This window comes from Scyliorhinus torazame, chromosome 18, assembly GCF_047496885.1.
Source record: "Scyliorhinus torazame isolate Kashiwa2021f chromosome 18, sScyTor2.1, whole genome shotgun sequence".
Lineage (NCBI taxonomy): Eukaryota > Metazoa > Chordata > Chondrichthyes > Carcharhiniformes > Scyliorhinidae > Scyliorhinus > Scyliorhinus torazame.
Window position 1 is genome coordinate 1,598,705 of NC_092724.1, and position 13,969 is coordinate 1,612,673.

A 13,969-nucleotide genomic window follows, 5' to 3' on the forward strand; every position below is an offset into this window, starting at 1 on the left:
TACTAGAGGAGAAGAGAACACAAAAGGATAAAAGAATGGATAGTTTTTAAAAATTCGTTGATTTGGATTTGGATTTAATTTATTGTCCCGTGTACCGAGGTACAGTGAAAAGTATTGTTCTGTGTACAGTCCAGACAGATTGTTCCATACATGAAAAACATACGATAGATGCACAATGTAAATACATAGACACAGACATCGGGTGACGCATCGGAGCGTGGTACTGCTCAGTAGAGGAGATGTATGAAGAGATCAGTTCAGTCCATAAGAGGGTCATTCAGGAGCCTGGTAACAGCGGGGAAGATACTGTTTTTGAATCTCTTAATGCGTGTTCACAGACTTTTGTATCTCCCGCCCGATGGAAGAAGTAAGATGTGGGCGTCATTGCCCATCCCTAATTGCCCTTGAACTGTGAGTCTTGCTGGGCCATTTCAGAGGGGAGCAGTTAAGAGTCAACCACATTGTTGTGGGTCTGGAGTCACATGTCGGCCAGACCAGGTAAGGACGGCAGATTTCCTTCCCGCAAGGACATTAGTGAACCAGATGGGTTTTTATGACAGTCATTAGTGTCAGCACTACGGCACAGTGGTTATCACTACTGCCTCAGAGCTCCAGGGTCCTAGGTTCAATTCCGGCCCGGGTGACTGCGTGGGTTTCCTCCGGGTGCTCCGGTTTCCTCCCACAGTCCAAAGGTGTGCAGGTTAGGTGGATTGGCCATGATAAATTGCCCCTCCATGTCCAAAAGTTTAGGTGGGGTTACTGGAATACGGTGGAGGCATGGGCTTAAGTAGGGTGCCCTATAGCAGCACAGTGGCGCAGTGGTTAGCACTGCTGCCTCACGGCGCCGAGGTCCCAGGTTCGATTCCGGCTCTGGGTTACTGTCCGTGTGGAGTTTGCACATTCTCCCCGTGTTCACGTGGGTTTCGCCCCCACAACCCAAAGATGTGCAGGGTAGGTGGATTGGCCACGCTAAATTGCCCCTTAATTGGGAAAAATGAATTGGGTACTCTAAATTAAAAAGCTTTTCCAAGGGTTGGTGCAGTGTAGAGATGCTATGATTCCATGGTTCTATTTCATAGTCATCATTCGACATTTAATTCCAGATTTTTAGGGAATTGAAACTTCACCATCTGGGATTTGAATCCGGGTCCCCAGAGCGATAGCTGAGCTATCTGGATAACTAGTCCAGGGACACTCTGCCACTGCCGCTGCCTCCCGCCTGGTGGTTGAGTCATGTTTGAGTCACACTGTGAGTGTTGGGAAAGGTGACCAATACCTGGTCCTGATGAAAGTTCACGAGCTGAAACGTTCCACAGATGCTGCAGGACCTGTCAAGTATTTCGAGCTTTTTCTGTTTCCATTTTACAACCAATAGCTTGTTTGAAAAGATGGATTTTGAGAAGGTCGTTAAAAGTGAAATGCAGAACGGAGGAGTTTGGGAAGAGAATTCCCCAAAGTGACTCTAACAGTTAAATGGTCTGTCGCTGACATTCAACAAAGGTTCGGTGTCAGAGGACTTGCCCGAGGACGGAATTAACCAGGATGAGGATTTTAAATGCAATGGACAGGACTGAAAATAATGATGTTGTTAAAATGATTGCCATTTAGCACAATAAATATATTAATAATCATATACTTCAAACAAAACTCAAAAGTTACCCATTACTATTCATAAAACTCTACAAAAGTGATTCCTTGCCTGGGGCTCACTAAAAGGCCTGAATATGGTCAGAATTATCAGTCTTCTTTGGTGAAATTACCTGACCTCCATGTTTTTGTTTCCTCTGGACTTCACTGTCTTTGCAACCTCGTGACAAGCTTTCGTCTTTCACCCTCTATAAATTTAAGATTGTGCAAGACTGTGCTGTCTGAATCCTAACTCAACCTTCGCCCTCCTGTGTCCATTGATCGCGGATCTCAGCCGGCCCACACCTCAATTTTAAATCTCTCATCCTCGTTTTTAAATCTATGCATGGCCTATTCCCTCCCCATGTCTGTAACCTCCTCCTGCCCTGCAATCTCCCAGGTTTCTGGGTTCATTTTTATATTCAAAAGAGTAATTGAGGGACACTGGATTGGTGAGTAAGTACGACACTGATGTCTGTAAGTTAAGGAACTATCAGGAAAAAGGTTTGTGTCCAGATTCATACTTTACCATCTGACTTGGGAACCATTCATCGCCTGTTTATCTGGAAGAGAAGACAACATAAAACTAGAGACGTAAAAAGAAAAGAAAGGATATTAGGCTGGAGAGGTAAAAAGAGAATAGCAGGAAGGAGCGGTTACGAGGGAAGGTGGGTTGAAGCAGTAGGCCCATGGTTAATGCCATTCTAGCCCAGGGGCTGGGTACAGGCTGACGATGCCAAGAATGGGGCTCTGACAAGCTGGAGACCTGGAAGTGCAGCAGAGACGAGGGTCCAAGTTTCCATTGAATGTCAAACAATCAGAATGACATTGGCATTAAGTTTGGTAATGGAACCCAGGCATAGAGTGAGGTCACGGGGTGTGTAGTGGAGGTGAGGAAGGGTCGCAAAGTGTCTCAGCCCTGGTATTAAACCCTCTGCAAGTTGTTCCTTGGACTTAAACTTGTAAAGGAATGGAAAGAATATTTTTATTTGGGTACTGACACTCACATTGCAAATCCAAATTTGGTTAATTGTACACAGGTCAGTGATTGGCTAATTGTGAATCTATGGAATTTGACGGATCAGTAGAATGAAAGGAAGAGAAAATACTGAGGCTTCACACGAGAGGCACAGTAATCTCACAATTGTTCACTTATCTACATGAAGGTGGCAATGGGACAAGGTTGAGAATTTTACTTGTTAATCCAGCCTCGCTATTCAAGGCCAAAGCTCAAATACACTCTGTGGGAAAGTGGTCAAACAACAAGGCACAGCCACAGGTCAAATAGAGGCTAATTACTTTAGCTGTTGGAAGTTCCTTTAGATTAGTGAATAACTGTTTAGATTCTATCTGAATCCAAATACAGGGGGCGCGATTCTCCGCTCCCGCGACTAAGTGCCCACGCCATTGTGAACGGCGTCGAGGTTCACGACGGCGCGAAACGGCCCCGATCTCGACCAATTCAGGGCCCAAAAATGGGATAGGATCGGGGCCGCGGGAAACACGGGGGGCGTGTCGCGAAAGCAGCGTCGTCAGCGCGCGCCAGGCATTGGCGCCGCATAAAAGCGCCGCCGCGTTATCCGCCGCGTATCTGGCGTCACCCGCGCATGCGCGGTTGCCGTCCTCCCCGAGGCCGCCCCGCAAGAAGATGTCGGATGGATCTTGCGGGGCGCGGAGGAAAGGAGGTCCTCCTTCAGAGAGGCCGGCCCGCCGATCGGTGGGCACCGATCGCGGGCCAGACCCCTTTTGAGTCCTACCCCGGTGAAAGAACCCCCCTCGCGCCTCCACAGGCCCCCCCCCCCCAGCTGTTCCCGCCGGCGGCGACCAGGTGTGGATGGCGGGAAGACATTGTTTTGGGCTGGCCGCTCGGCACATCCGGGCCGGAGAATAGCGGGTGTAGCGGAGAATCGCCATTTTGGGTGTCCTGGGCGATTCTCCGGCCTGCGCCGCACAGAACTCGACGGGGCCGTTCTCGCCACTTGGGTGAATCGTGGGAGGGCGTCGGACCGGCGTCGCGAGGAAAAATGGCGTGCCAGGCGATTCTCCCAACCGGCGCGGGAGCGGAGAATCACGCCCAGGGAATTCGAGAAACCAAGACACTTACAGAGTTTCTGGAAAAAGATTTGCTTGCCCTTTGCTTTACCTGAAACTCACTTTTCCTTTACAAGAATACTTAGCAACAGTGGCGCAGTGGTTAGCACTGCTGCCTCACGCCGCCAAGGACACGGGTTCGATCCCGGTCCTGGGTCACTGTCCGTGTGGAGTTTGCACATTCTCCCCGTGTCTGCGTGGGTCTCACCCCCACAATCCAAAGATGTGCAGGGTAGGTGGATTGACCGCGCTAAATTGCCGCTTAATTGGAAAAAAGAGAATTTGGTACTCCAAACTTAATAATTGAATGAATTAATTAATAAACAAGAATACTTAGCACATCTAAGATAAAGAAATGGTTTCTAAGAAAGGGATAAAAGCAAAGGAAGAGCCCGTCATTGTGAAGACTGAGTGATTAACTGGAGTGATTTACTTGCTGTTTCTACAATTTTCTTTCCTTTTCTCTTTTTCCAAAAGTCCCAGTCGGGTAGAATTCCCGATTATTACTGCTATCATTATCATTATTATTACTACTGGTTGCCATCTGTAAGAAAAGGAAAGAATGGACTTTGGACAAGTTTCGATTTATTCCAATAACTTCTCATTTCCAGGATGGTGGTTGTAGGAACAACAACCACTCGCATTTATATAGCGCCTTTGACATTGAAACATTCCCCAAGGAGCTTCACGGCAGTGCAACCAGCCAAAAGCTGCCTGATGCGCTAAGCGTCAAGAACCACAAAGACATGTGAGACTTTAATTCAGGCTTTAATATACTACATGGGAGGCTTACCCGACACAGACGACCCCAGACAGAATGGGGCCTGTCCCAGAAGAGGTTCTTATACTGACTCCCGGGGGAGTGGCTAAGGCGGAGCTCTCCGTGGCCAGTTACCTACCAGTGACCGAACCTCTGCAGAGTTACAGTACAATACACAGTATTACAGGGCCACGTTACGCACAACTATTATATACTATGTACAATGGTAGGGAGGTACAGTGGTGTATCACCACACTGCCAACTAAAGCCAGGTAGGGTTTGAACATGAGGATTTAAAATGGAAGGTAATGGGGGAGACGGAATATGACTCAGCGGACACAGGGCTGCTGGGTGAGTGGAAATTGATGTTGTGTAGAATACAGAGAGCAGGGGTTTGGATGGGCTGATGTTTATGGATGATGGAGGATGATAGGTTGGCCAGGAGAGCATTGCAAACATTACCTGGGTAATAAGGACACGGATAAGGGTTCAGCTGCAGATCCAGGGCAGAGATTTACAAAGGTGGAAGAGAGCTGCCTCCTGATGGTGAGATAATGGGGTCTGGAACTCAACTCGGGATTAAAGATGAAATCGAGGTTGCGAGTCGCCTGCCTCAAACTGAGATGGAGGGTGGGGAGCAGTGTGGAACCTGTGGCAGGGTTTTTAAGTAATAATTTTTCCGGAATGTGGGCTTTGCTGGCTAGGCCGGTATTTATTACCCATCCCTAATTGCCCTTGAGTAGGTGATGATGAGCTTCCTTCCTGAACCCTGACAGTCCGTGTGGTGTAGGTACACCCACAGTGCTGTTAGGGAGGGAATTCCAGATTTTGACCCAGCGACAGTGAAGGAACGGCAGTATATTCCCAAGTCAGGGTGGCCAGTGAACAGTGTTTGTGACATACAAACATGAAATATGAATTAGCAGCAGGAGTAGCCCATTCGGCCCCTCGAACCTGCTCCGCCATTCAATAAGATGATGGCTGAATCTAACTGACCTCACTTCCACATTCTGCCTCCCACTGATTCCGTGTTAATCAAGAATCTATTCCCTCTGCCTTACAAATATTCAGTCAGCGTACCTCCATCGCTCTCCAGGGACGAGCGTTCCAAAGACTCACGACTCTGAGAGAAAGGAAATATTTTGGGGTTGAGGGGGTGTTTTTTGATCTCCCTGATGTTTAACCTAAAGAGAGTGAGATTCATTCAGGAATGAATGCCCGAAAAGCAAGAACAACACAGAGGCAGCGAGGGAGTTGGTGACGAGGTGGAGCAATGTGTTGTCTCTCTACATGTGGAATGCAGAGTTTTAACGTCCAACTCCCTCCGTGTAAGTGATGGATAATTCGGCCAAAGCTAACGCTAATTGTATCTATGGAAATTGACCGATAGGTCAGAGGAGTGAGAGAAAGTGAGAATACGGAGGTTTCATACAAAAGGCACAGTAATCTCACAATTGTTCATTTATCTGCACAAACCCACAGCAGTCAGCAGTGGGACGCGGCTGAGATTTTTATTTCTTAATCCAGCCTCACATTGTGCCCTATGATGGTGACACAAATTATGGGCTGGATTCTCCATTATTGGGACTATGCCCCAGGCCGGCATCAAAACGGTGGAGATTTACTCCTAAAACTCCTGGATTAAAGAGGCACGAATTCCCAGCCCTGCGATACGCCCCCCCCCCCCCCCACCTCTGGGTCAGAGGCCGCGCGTGCCAGCGCCATGCCGTGCTTCATTCTCGGACCGTGGCGGTAGACCCCCCGATCGGCCACGCGCCCGTCCCTCACACCCGCACAATCATTCTCCGGCCGCCTGAAAGGCCCCCCCCCCCCGGCCTCCGATCTGCCTGCCCCCGACCAGGGCGGCCGTGGACTGAGTCTGCAGCCGCCGCGCCAGCATCCCGACCGGCTGGAGCAGGTTAGTTCCACGCCGTCGGCAACTCGGCCGGTCGGGGACGGAGAATGTTGGAGCGGGCCTCTGGCAATGGCCCCAGCGTAGCGGCCTGCTCTCCAGTAACGCCACTTTGCTTCCTGACAGGGGTCTCTCTTCTGGGAGTGGTCAGCACAAGCAGTCATTGGATGTTCCTGAGAGTAAGGTCAATTCAGGGGCTCCAGTTCCATTGCCGACGCCTCTGGCACAGACGCCTCAGCAATGAGAATGTCATGTAGGTCACATCGGAAAAGGTCAGAAGCAAGGGTTCCGCCATTATCTGTACATAAGGTATACGACACAGAAACAGGCCATTCTGTCCATCCAGCCCATGCTGGTGCTATCCTCTCCTCAGATCCGAGTTTTGCTCCAGAGCTTTGACGGCATTGACACCAGTGGGACCGAGCAGACCAATTTTTTACACCCTGCAGATTTTGTTTAACCTCAAAACTTAAATTTCAACCTTAATTAAATGTCCCATTCTCCAAGTTTATTTTGTGAAGTGCTTTTTCTGTGTGCTTCTGAGTGAAGGATGTCAGTATCAGATTGGAAGAATTTCCAACATAGCTTTAACTATGTGGCTTTAATCTTCAGCAATGGTGACCCACGACTGTGACCCGATGATTTCACTCGCAGAACCAAACTTACCACAAAGTGACACCCCCAGGCAGGCCCTGCATTGCCTAAGAACAGGACATAGTCTGCCTTTACTAATTTGACACAGGATTATTACAGCTTGTGGGAGAGGCAGTGCTTTCATCCCTAAGGTCCACCCTGGTCTTGAACCTAGGTTCAAGACATGAAATAACATCCACCCAGTTGTCTGAAATCCCCACTAACCTCAAAATAAATGATGCATCGCACTGAAGCCTATTTCTGATTTGAAAGTACACACAATCTATCTGTATCTGTGGAGTACAATGTTGTCTCGTTGTGTTTCTGCCTACAGTAGCATTGCACCAATCCTCTCCTGCTGCACTGGGCGGATTTTAGTCTGAACTGGTTTCTGGGGTGAAACCACAAGGGTGAGTTAATTTGCCAGCCAGCAGAGACAGCAGGAAGCCACGGTGAGTTCAGATGCAGCACCTCATTTAAATAGTGAACGTCCCATCCTGAATGAGTGCGAGGAGGACTCGGCTGTTGCTAACAGGTATTGGCCGCCTCATTCTTTCCAGGTAAGCGGGCTTTGGGTGGGGGGAGCGGGAGGGTCAGAGTGTGGGAAGGCCGTGACTTTCCTTTTCAGGCACTGACCACCTGAGATCCTGACAAAGGTATGTTTAGACTGACTGACAACGACTCCTCTGCCTGCACCCACTTCTGCTTAGCACAAAAGCCAAGACAATGTTCCCTCGCCAACCTTGTTTAAAATTGCATTGGGTCTCTGTTCATTGCACAGTAGAACAGTAGCACAGTGGTTAGCACTGTTGCTTCACAGCTCCAGAGTCCCAGGTTCGATTCCCGGCTTGGGTCACTGTCTGTGCGAAGTCTGCACGTTCTCCCCGTGTCTGCGTGGGTTTCCTCCGGGTGCTCCGGTTTTCTCCCACAGTCCAAAGATGTGGATTGGCCAGGATAAATTATCCTTAGGTCAGGTGGTGTTACGGGGATAGGGTGGAGGTGTTGGCTTCAGTCGGATGCTCTTTCCAAGGGCCGGTGCAGACTCGATGGGCCGAATGGCCTCCTTCTGCACTGTAAATTCTACGATTCTATGAAAAACGGTGGGCTGGATTCTCTGTCCCATCACGCCAGATTTCTGGTTCACCCTGCCGGCGAGATGCTCTGTACCCGGCTGGTCAATGGGGTTTCCCGGTGTGGGGCAGCCCCACGCCGCCAGGCAGCCGCAAATCGGAGCATCCCGCCGGCGGAGAATCCAGCCCTCTAACTTAATAATAATAATCTTTGTATTGTCACAAGTAGGCTTACAGTAACACTGCAATGAAGTTACTGTGAAAAGCCCCTAGTTGCCACTCCAACATCTGTTCGGGTACACTGAGGGAGAATTCAGAATTCTCAGCCAGTACGGGAATTGAACCCGCGCTGCCGGCCTTGTTCTGCATCACAACCCAGCTGTCTAGCCCACTGAGCTAATTCCAGCCTAATTCAGGAAGGGTATTAAATATGATGTATGTAATATCACCTTCCCACTACAATACCACAGATTAATTTCAATAATCCTCCTCTCAATTAAATAATACGTTGGGCAGCAGGGTGGGGCAGTGGGTTAGCGCTGCTATCTCACAGCACTGAGGTCCCAGGTTTAATCCCGGCCCCGGATCACTGTGGAGTTTGCACATTCTCCCCATTTCTGAGTGGGTTTCACCCCCACAACCCAAAGATGTGCAGGGTAGGTGGATTGGCCACGCTAAATTGCCCCTTAATTGGAAAAAATGAAATGGGTACTCTAAATTTATACCAAAAAATTGAATAATAAGTGAAGAATTTGCAAACTATTAGTATTTACTGATCCAGCATACTGAAAAATCCAAGAATTTATAGGAAAAGTTGTCTTTTAAAAAACTTTCAGAGTCCTCAAGGATTCAACAAGAGTCCAATGTTGTCACTATTACCAGCTGTATCTGATTCTGTGCTGCATACACGAGTCTTCACTGGGCAGGCATTCCTGTGCAATTGTGTTCTTTGTGGTGAATCCTCAACAGGAACTGGACCATCAAATTGTTACCCGCCAAGGCAGAATTACCCCTCAGAGAATTTCCAAACACAATCATTGAGAATTTACTGTCCACATCTGACAACATGTGTAAATAACCCACGCTACACACGCTCAGCTAGGTCTCAATAAATGTGACATGACACTGGTACATATTAATGTTTTGTCAGTTACATTGTTGAGGTTTGTTAATATCAATTACATTGTTGTGGGAAACGATGATGGGTATTTGAACATAACTAGGGGATAGCTGGGTGTGAGTGAGGAGTGTTGACACTGGATAAGGTCAATAAACTCTCTCAGTAAGGAAAGGCTCTGGTTGAATTCGCAGATTTGGGGGCTATGTCCGGAGGATCCGTAGCGATTTAAGTGGGAAAAATCAGCGACCTGCAGCTGTCGTGCCATACAACGTGGCTGTGCTCGGACCCGACCTGCCAGATAGTGCCCTCCTGGATACCCCCTTGCCACCCCCGGGCCACCCTCCCCAGCCCTCACCAGCCCTCACCGAAGCCCCCCCCCCACCCCCGGCCAGCAGCACGGCTCCCGCCCGGCTGTTGGCGGCGCTGGGTACAGTCCGCAACGGCCACGCCAGGTTCCTGACCGCTGACACCGCGAGTCAACCGCGCGGTTGGGAACTCAGCCCATCGGGGGCAGGGCATCGGGGGCAGGGCATCGGGGGGAGGGCATCGGGGGAGGGTCTTTAGGTAACGTCCTAAGGCCGTCCCAATGGCGTACTCCTCAATGCTGTTTTGGACGGTCCGAGCATCCGAAAACAGGCGCCACTCCGAATTTCATCGCAAATGGGGATTCTCCGCCTGATCTCCGATTCCAAAATCAGGAAACGGAGAATCCCGCCTTCCGTGTCTTAGTTTTGACTTCACCAACTGCAGTTGACCTTGTTAATAGGGCAGAACTTCACTTACTTTCTGATCATTTAATCAATGGTATATTACATTGTAAACTTTGTGAACTTGCCTAGCTCATTTTAGACAAGTTTATAGTTAAATAGTTGACTGATTGACAGTTAATGCAAGAAAGGATAAGATAAAGTAGCATTCAACTGGCCAATGGAATAGCTCCGTTTATTCATGACAAGAATTGAAGGCAGCGCGGTGGCGCAGTGGGTTAGCACTGCTTCCTCACGGCGCCGAGGACCCAGGTTCGATCCCGGCCCCGGGTCACTGTCCGTGTGGAGTTTGCACATTCTCCCCGTGCCTGCGTGGGTCTCACCCCCATAACACAAAGATGTGCAGGGTAGGTGGATTGGCCACGCTAAATTGCCCCTTCATTGGAAAAAATGATTTGGGTACTCTAAATTTTTTTTTTTTAATTATAAGAATTGGTTAAAGGTTTCAAACTAGTTAATATCAATTTTGTTTTACGTCCATTTTAAAAAATAATTGAAGGTGAGAGTTTAGATTTGATTCTGGTTTGGCAGCTTCCGGCGTTCTGAAAATTAATGCTCAAGAATGAAGCTATCTGGATTGAAAGAACACAAAGGTTTGCCTAAATGGTCTGGGCGGAATGTACCCTCCCACCCCCACCCCCACCCCCACCCCCACCCCTACCTCCCCTCATCTCCTCAACTCCATTAGGCAATTCAGCCACTAGATTGTCAAGAATCAGCTGTAGCCAGGACAGTGTTAAATTACTTGGCCCATCAACAGACATCAGTTAAAAAGGAGACTCCATCCTAGTTAGTTTTTTAAAAAAATATATTTTTATTCTCCATTTTCACATTTTCTTCAGAATTTACACCCCACCAACAAACAGTGAACGGTAACGAATACAATGTCAAGCCCCTTATCAACAACAACAATCACATCCTCCCCCCTCCCCCTCCCCCAAGCAATGGCCCACCTGACAATATAAGCATCAAATCAGGGACGCCGACAGTGTCCCTGCTGATTTCATCTGTGGGAAGTGCACCCATCTCCAGCTCCTCAGAAACCACGTTAGGGAACTGGAGCTGGAGCTGGATGAACTTCGGACCATTCGGGAGGCAGAGGTGGTTCTAGATAGAAGCTTCAGGGATGTAGTTACTCCGAAGAATAAAGACAGATGGGTGACGGTGAGAGGGGCTGGGAGGAAGCAGTCAGTACAGGGATCCCCTGTGGTCGTTCCCCTTAGTAACAGAAGGATGTGGAGGCTTTAGAGAGGGTGCAGAAGAGATTTACCAGGATGTTGCCTGGTATGGAGGGCATTAGCTATGAGGAGAGGTTGAATAAACTTTGTTTGTTCTCACTGGAATGACAGAGGTTGAGGGCAACCTACCGGAGGTTTACAAAATTCTGGACAGAGTGGATAGTCAGAAACTTTTTCACCGGGTGGAGGAGTCAATTACTAGGGGACATAGGTTTAAGGTGCGAGGGGCAAGGTTTAGAGTAGATGTACGAGGCAAGTTTTTTACGCAGAGGGTAGTGGGTGCCTGGAACTCGCTACTGGAGGAGGTGGTGGAAGCAGGGACGATAGTGACATTTAAGGGGCATCTTGACAAATACATGAATAGGATGGGAATAGAGGGATACGGACCCAGGAAGTGTAGAAGATTGTAGTTTAGTCGGGCAGCATGGTCGGCACGGGCTTGGAGGGCCGAAGGGCCTGTTCCTGTGCTGTACTTTTCTTTGTTCTTTGTTCTTTGTTCAAATGCCAGGAGCATCCGGAGGTGGGTGAACTTGCGGCATGGGTTGGTACCTGGGACTTCGATGTTGTGGCCATTTCGGAGACATGGATAGAGCAGGGACAGGAATGGTTGTTGCAGGTGCCGGGGTTTAGATATTTCAGTAAGCTCAGGGAAGGTGGTAAAAGATGGGGAGGGGTGGCATTGTTAGTCAAGAACAGTATTACGGTGGCAGAAAGGACGTTTGATGAGGACCCGTCGATTGAGGTAGTATGGGCTGAGGTTAGAAACAGGAAAGGAGAGGTCACCCTGTTAGGGGTTTTCTATAGGCCTCCGAAAAGTTCCAGAGATGTAGAGGAGAGGATGGCAAAGGTGATTCTGGATAGGAGCGAAAGCAACAGGGTAGTTGTTATGGGGGACTTTAACTTTCCAAATATTGACTGGAAACGCTATAGTTCGAGTACTTTAGATGGGTCTGTTTTTGTCCAATGTGTGCAGGAGGGTTTCCTGACACAGTATGTAGATAGGCCAACAAGAGGCGAGGCCGTATTGGATTTGGTACTGGGTAATGAACCAGCACAGGTGTTAGATTTGGAGGTAGGTGAGCACTTCGGTGATAGTGACCACAATTCGATTACGTTTACTTTAGTGATGGAAAGGGATAGGTATATACCGCAGGGCAAGAGTTATATCTGGGGGAAAGGCAATTATGATGCGATGAGGCAAGACTTAGGATGCATCAGATGGAGAGGAAAACTGCAGGGGATGGGCACAATGGAAATGTGGAGCTTGTTCAAGGAACAGCTACTGCGTGTCCTTGATAAGTATGTTAGGGCAGCACGGTAGCATTGTGGATAGCACAATTGTTTCACAGCTCCAGGGTCCCAGGTTCGATTCCGGCTTTGGTCACTGTCTGTGCGAAGTCTGCACATCCTCCCCGTGTGTGCGTGGGTTTCCTCCGGGTGGTCCGGTTTCCTCCCACAGTCCAAAGATGTGCAGGTTAGGTGGATTGGCCATGATAAATTGCCCTTAGTGTCTAAAATTGCCCTTAGTGTTGGGTGGGGTTACTGGGTTATGGGGATAGGGTGGAGGTGTTGACCTTGGGTAGGGTGCTCTTTCCAAGAGCCGGTGCAGACTCAATGGGCCGAATGGCCTCCTTCTACACTGTAAATTCTATGATTATCTATGATAATCTGTGATGTACCTGGCAGGCAGGGAGGAAGTGGTCGAGCAAGGGAACCGTGGTTTACTAAAGCAGTCAAAACACTTGTCAAGAGGAAGAAGGAGGCTTATGTAAAGATGAGACATGAAGGTTCAGTAAGGGCGCTCGAGAGTTACAAGTTAGCTAGGAAGGAACTAAAGAGAGAGCTAAGAAGTGCCAGGAGGTGACATGAGAGGTCTTTGGCAGGTAGGATCAATGATAACCCTAAAGCTTTCTATAGATATGTCAGGAGTAAAATAATGACTAGGGTAAGAGTAGGGCCAGTCAAGGACAGTAGTGGGAAGTTGTGCTTGGAGTCCGAGGAGATAGGAGACGCGCTAAATGAATATTTTTCGTCAGTATTCACACAGGAAAAAGACAATGTTATCGAGGAGAATACTGAGATTCAGGCTACTAGACTAGATGGGCTTGAGGCTCATAAGGAGGAGGTGTTAACAATTCTAGAAATGGTGAAAATAGATAAGTCCCCTGGGCCGGATGGGATTTATCCTAGGATTCTCTGGGAAGCTAGGGAGGAGATTGCTGAGCCTTTGGCTTTGATCTTTAAGTCATCTTTGTCAACAGGCATAGTGCCAGAAGACTGGAGGATAGCAAATGTTGTCCCCTTGTTCAAGAAGGGGAGTAGAGACAACCCTGGTAACTATAGACCAGTGAGCCTTACTTCTGTTGTGGGCAAAATCTTGGAAAGGTTTAAAAGAGATAGGGTGTATTATCATCTGGAAAGGAATAATTTGATTAGACACAGTCAACACGGTTTCGTGAAGGGTAGGTCGTGCCTCACAAACCTTATTGAGTTCTTTGAGAAGGTGACCACACAGGTGGATGAGGGTAAAGCAGTTGATGTGGTGTATATGGATTTCAGTAAAGTGTTTGATAAGGTTCCCCACGGTAGGCTCCTGCAGAAAATACGGAAGCATGGGATTCAGGGAGATTTAGCAGTTTGGATCAGAAATTGGCTAGCTGGAAGAAGACAAAGGGTGGTGGTTGATGGGAAGTGTTCAGACTGGAGTCCAGTTACTAGTGGTGTACCACAAGGATCTGTTTTGGGGCCACAG

General features: G+C 48.5%; 1 long non-coding RNA gene across 1 annotated transcript in view; it reads left to right on the forward strand.

Annotated features, from left to right (window-relative positions):
* The first annotated feature begins 1,928 nt into the window (after window positions 1-1,928).
* The window catches only part of LOC140394888 (uncharacterized), a 55,881-nt gene continuing 43,840 nt past the window's right edge, over window positions 1,929-13,969 (forward strand). Inside the window, exons 1-2 of the long non-coding RNA XR_011936065.1 lie at window positions 1,929-2,082; window positions 7,357-7,582. This is a non-coding gene — a long non-coding RNA (uncharacterized lncRNA). The remainder of the gene's footprint in view (window positions 2,083-7,356; window positions 7,583-13,969) is intronic.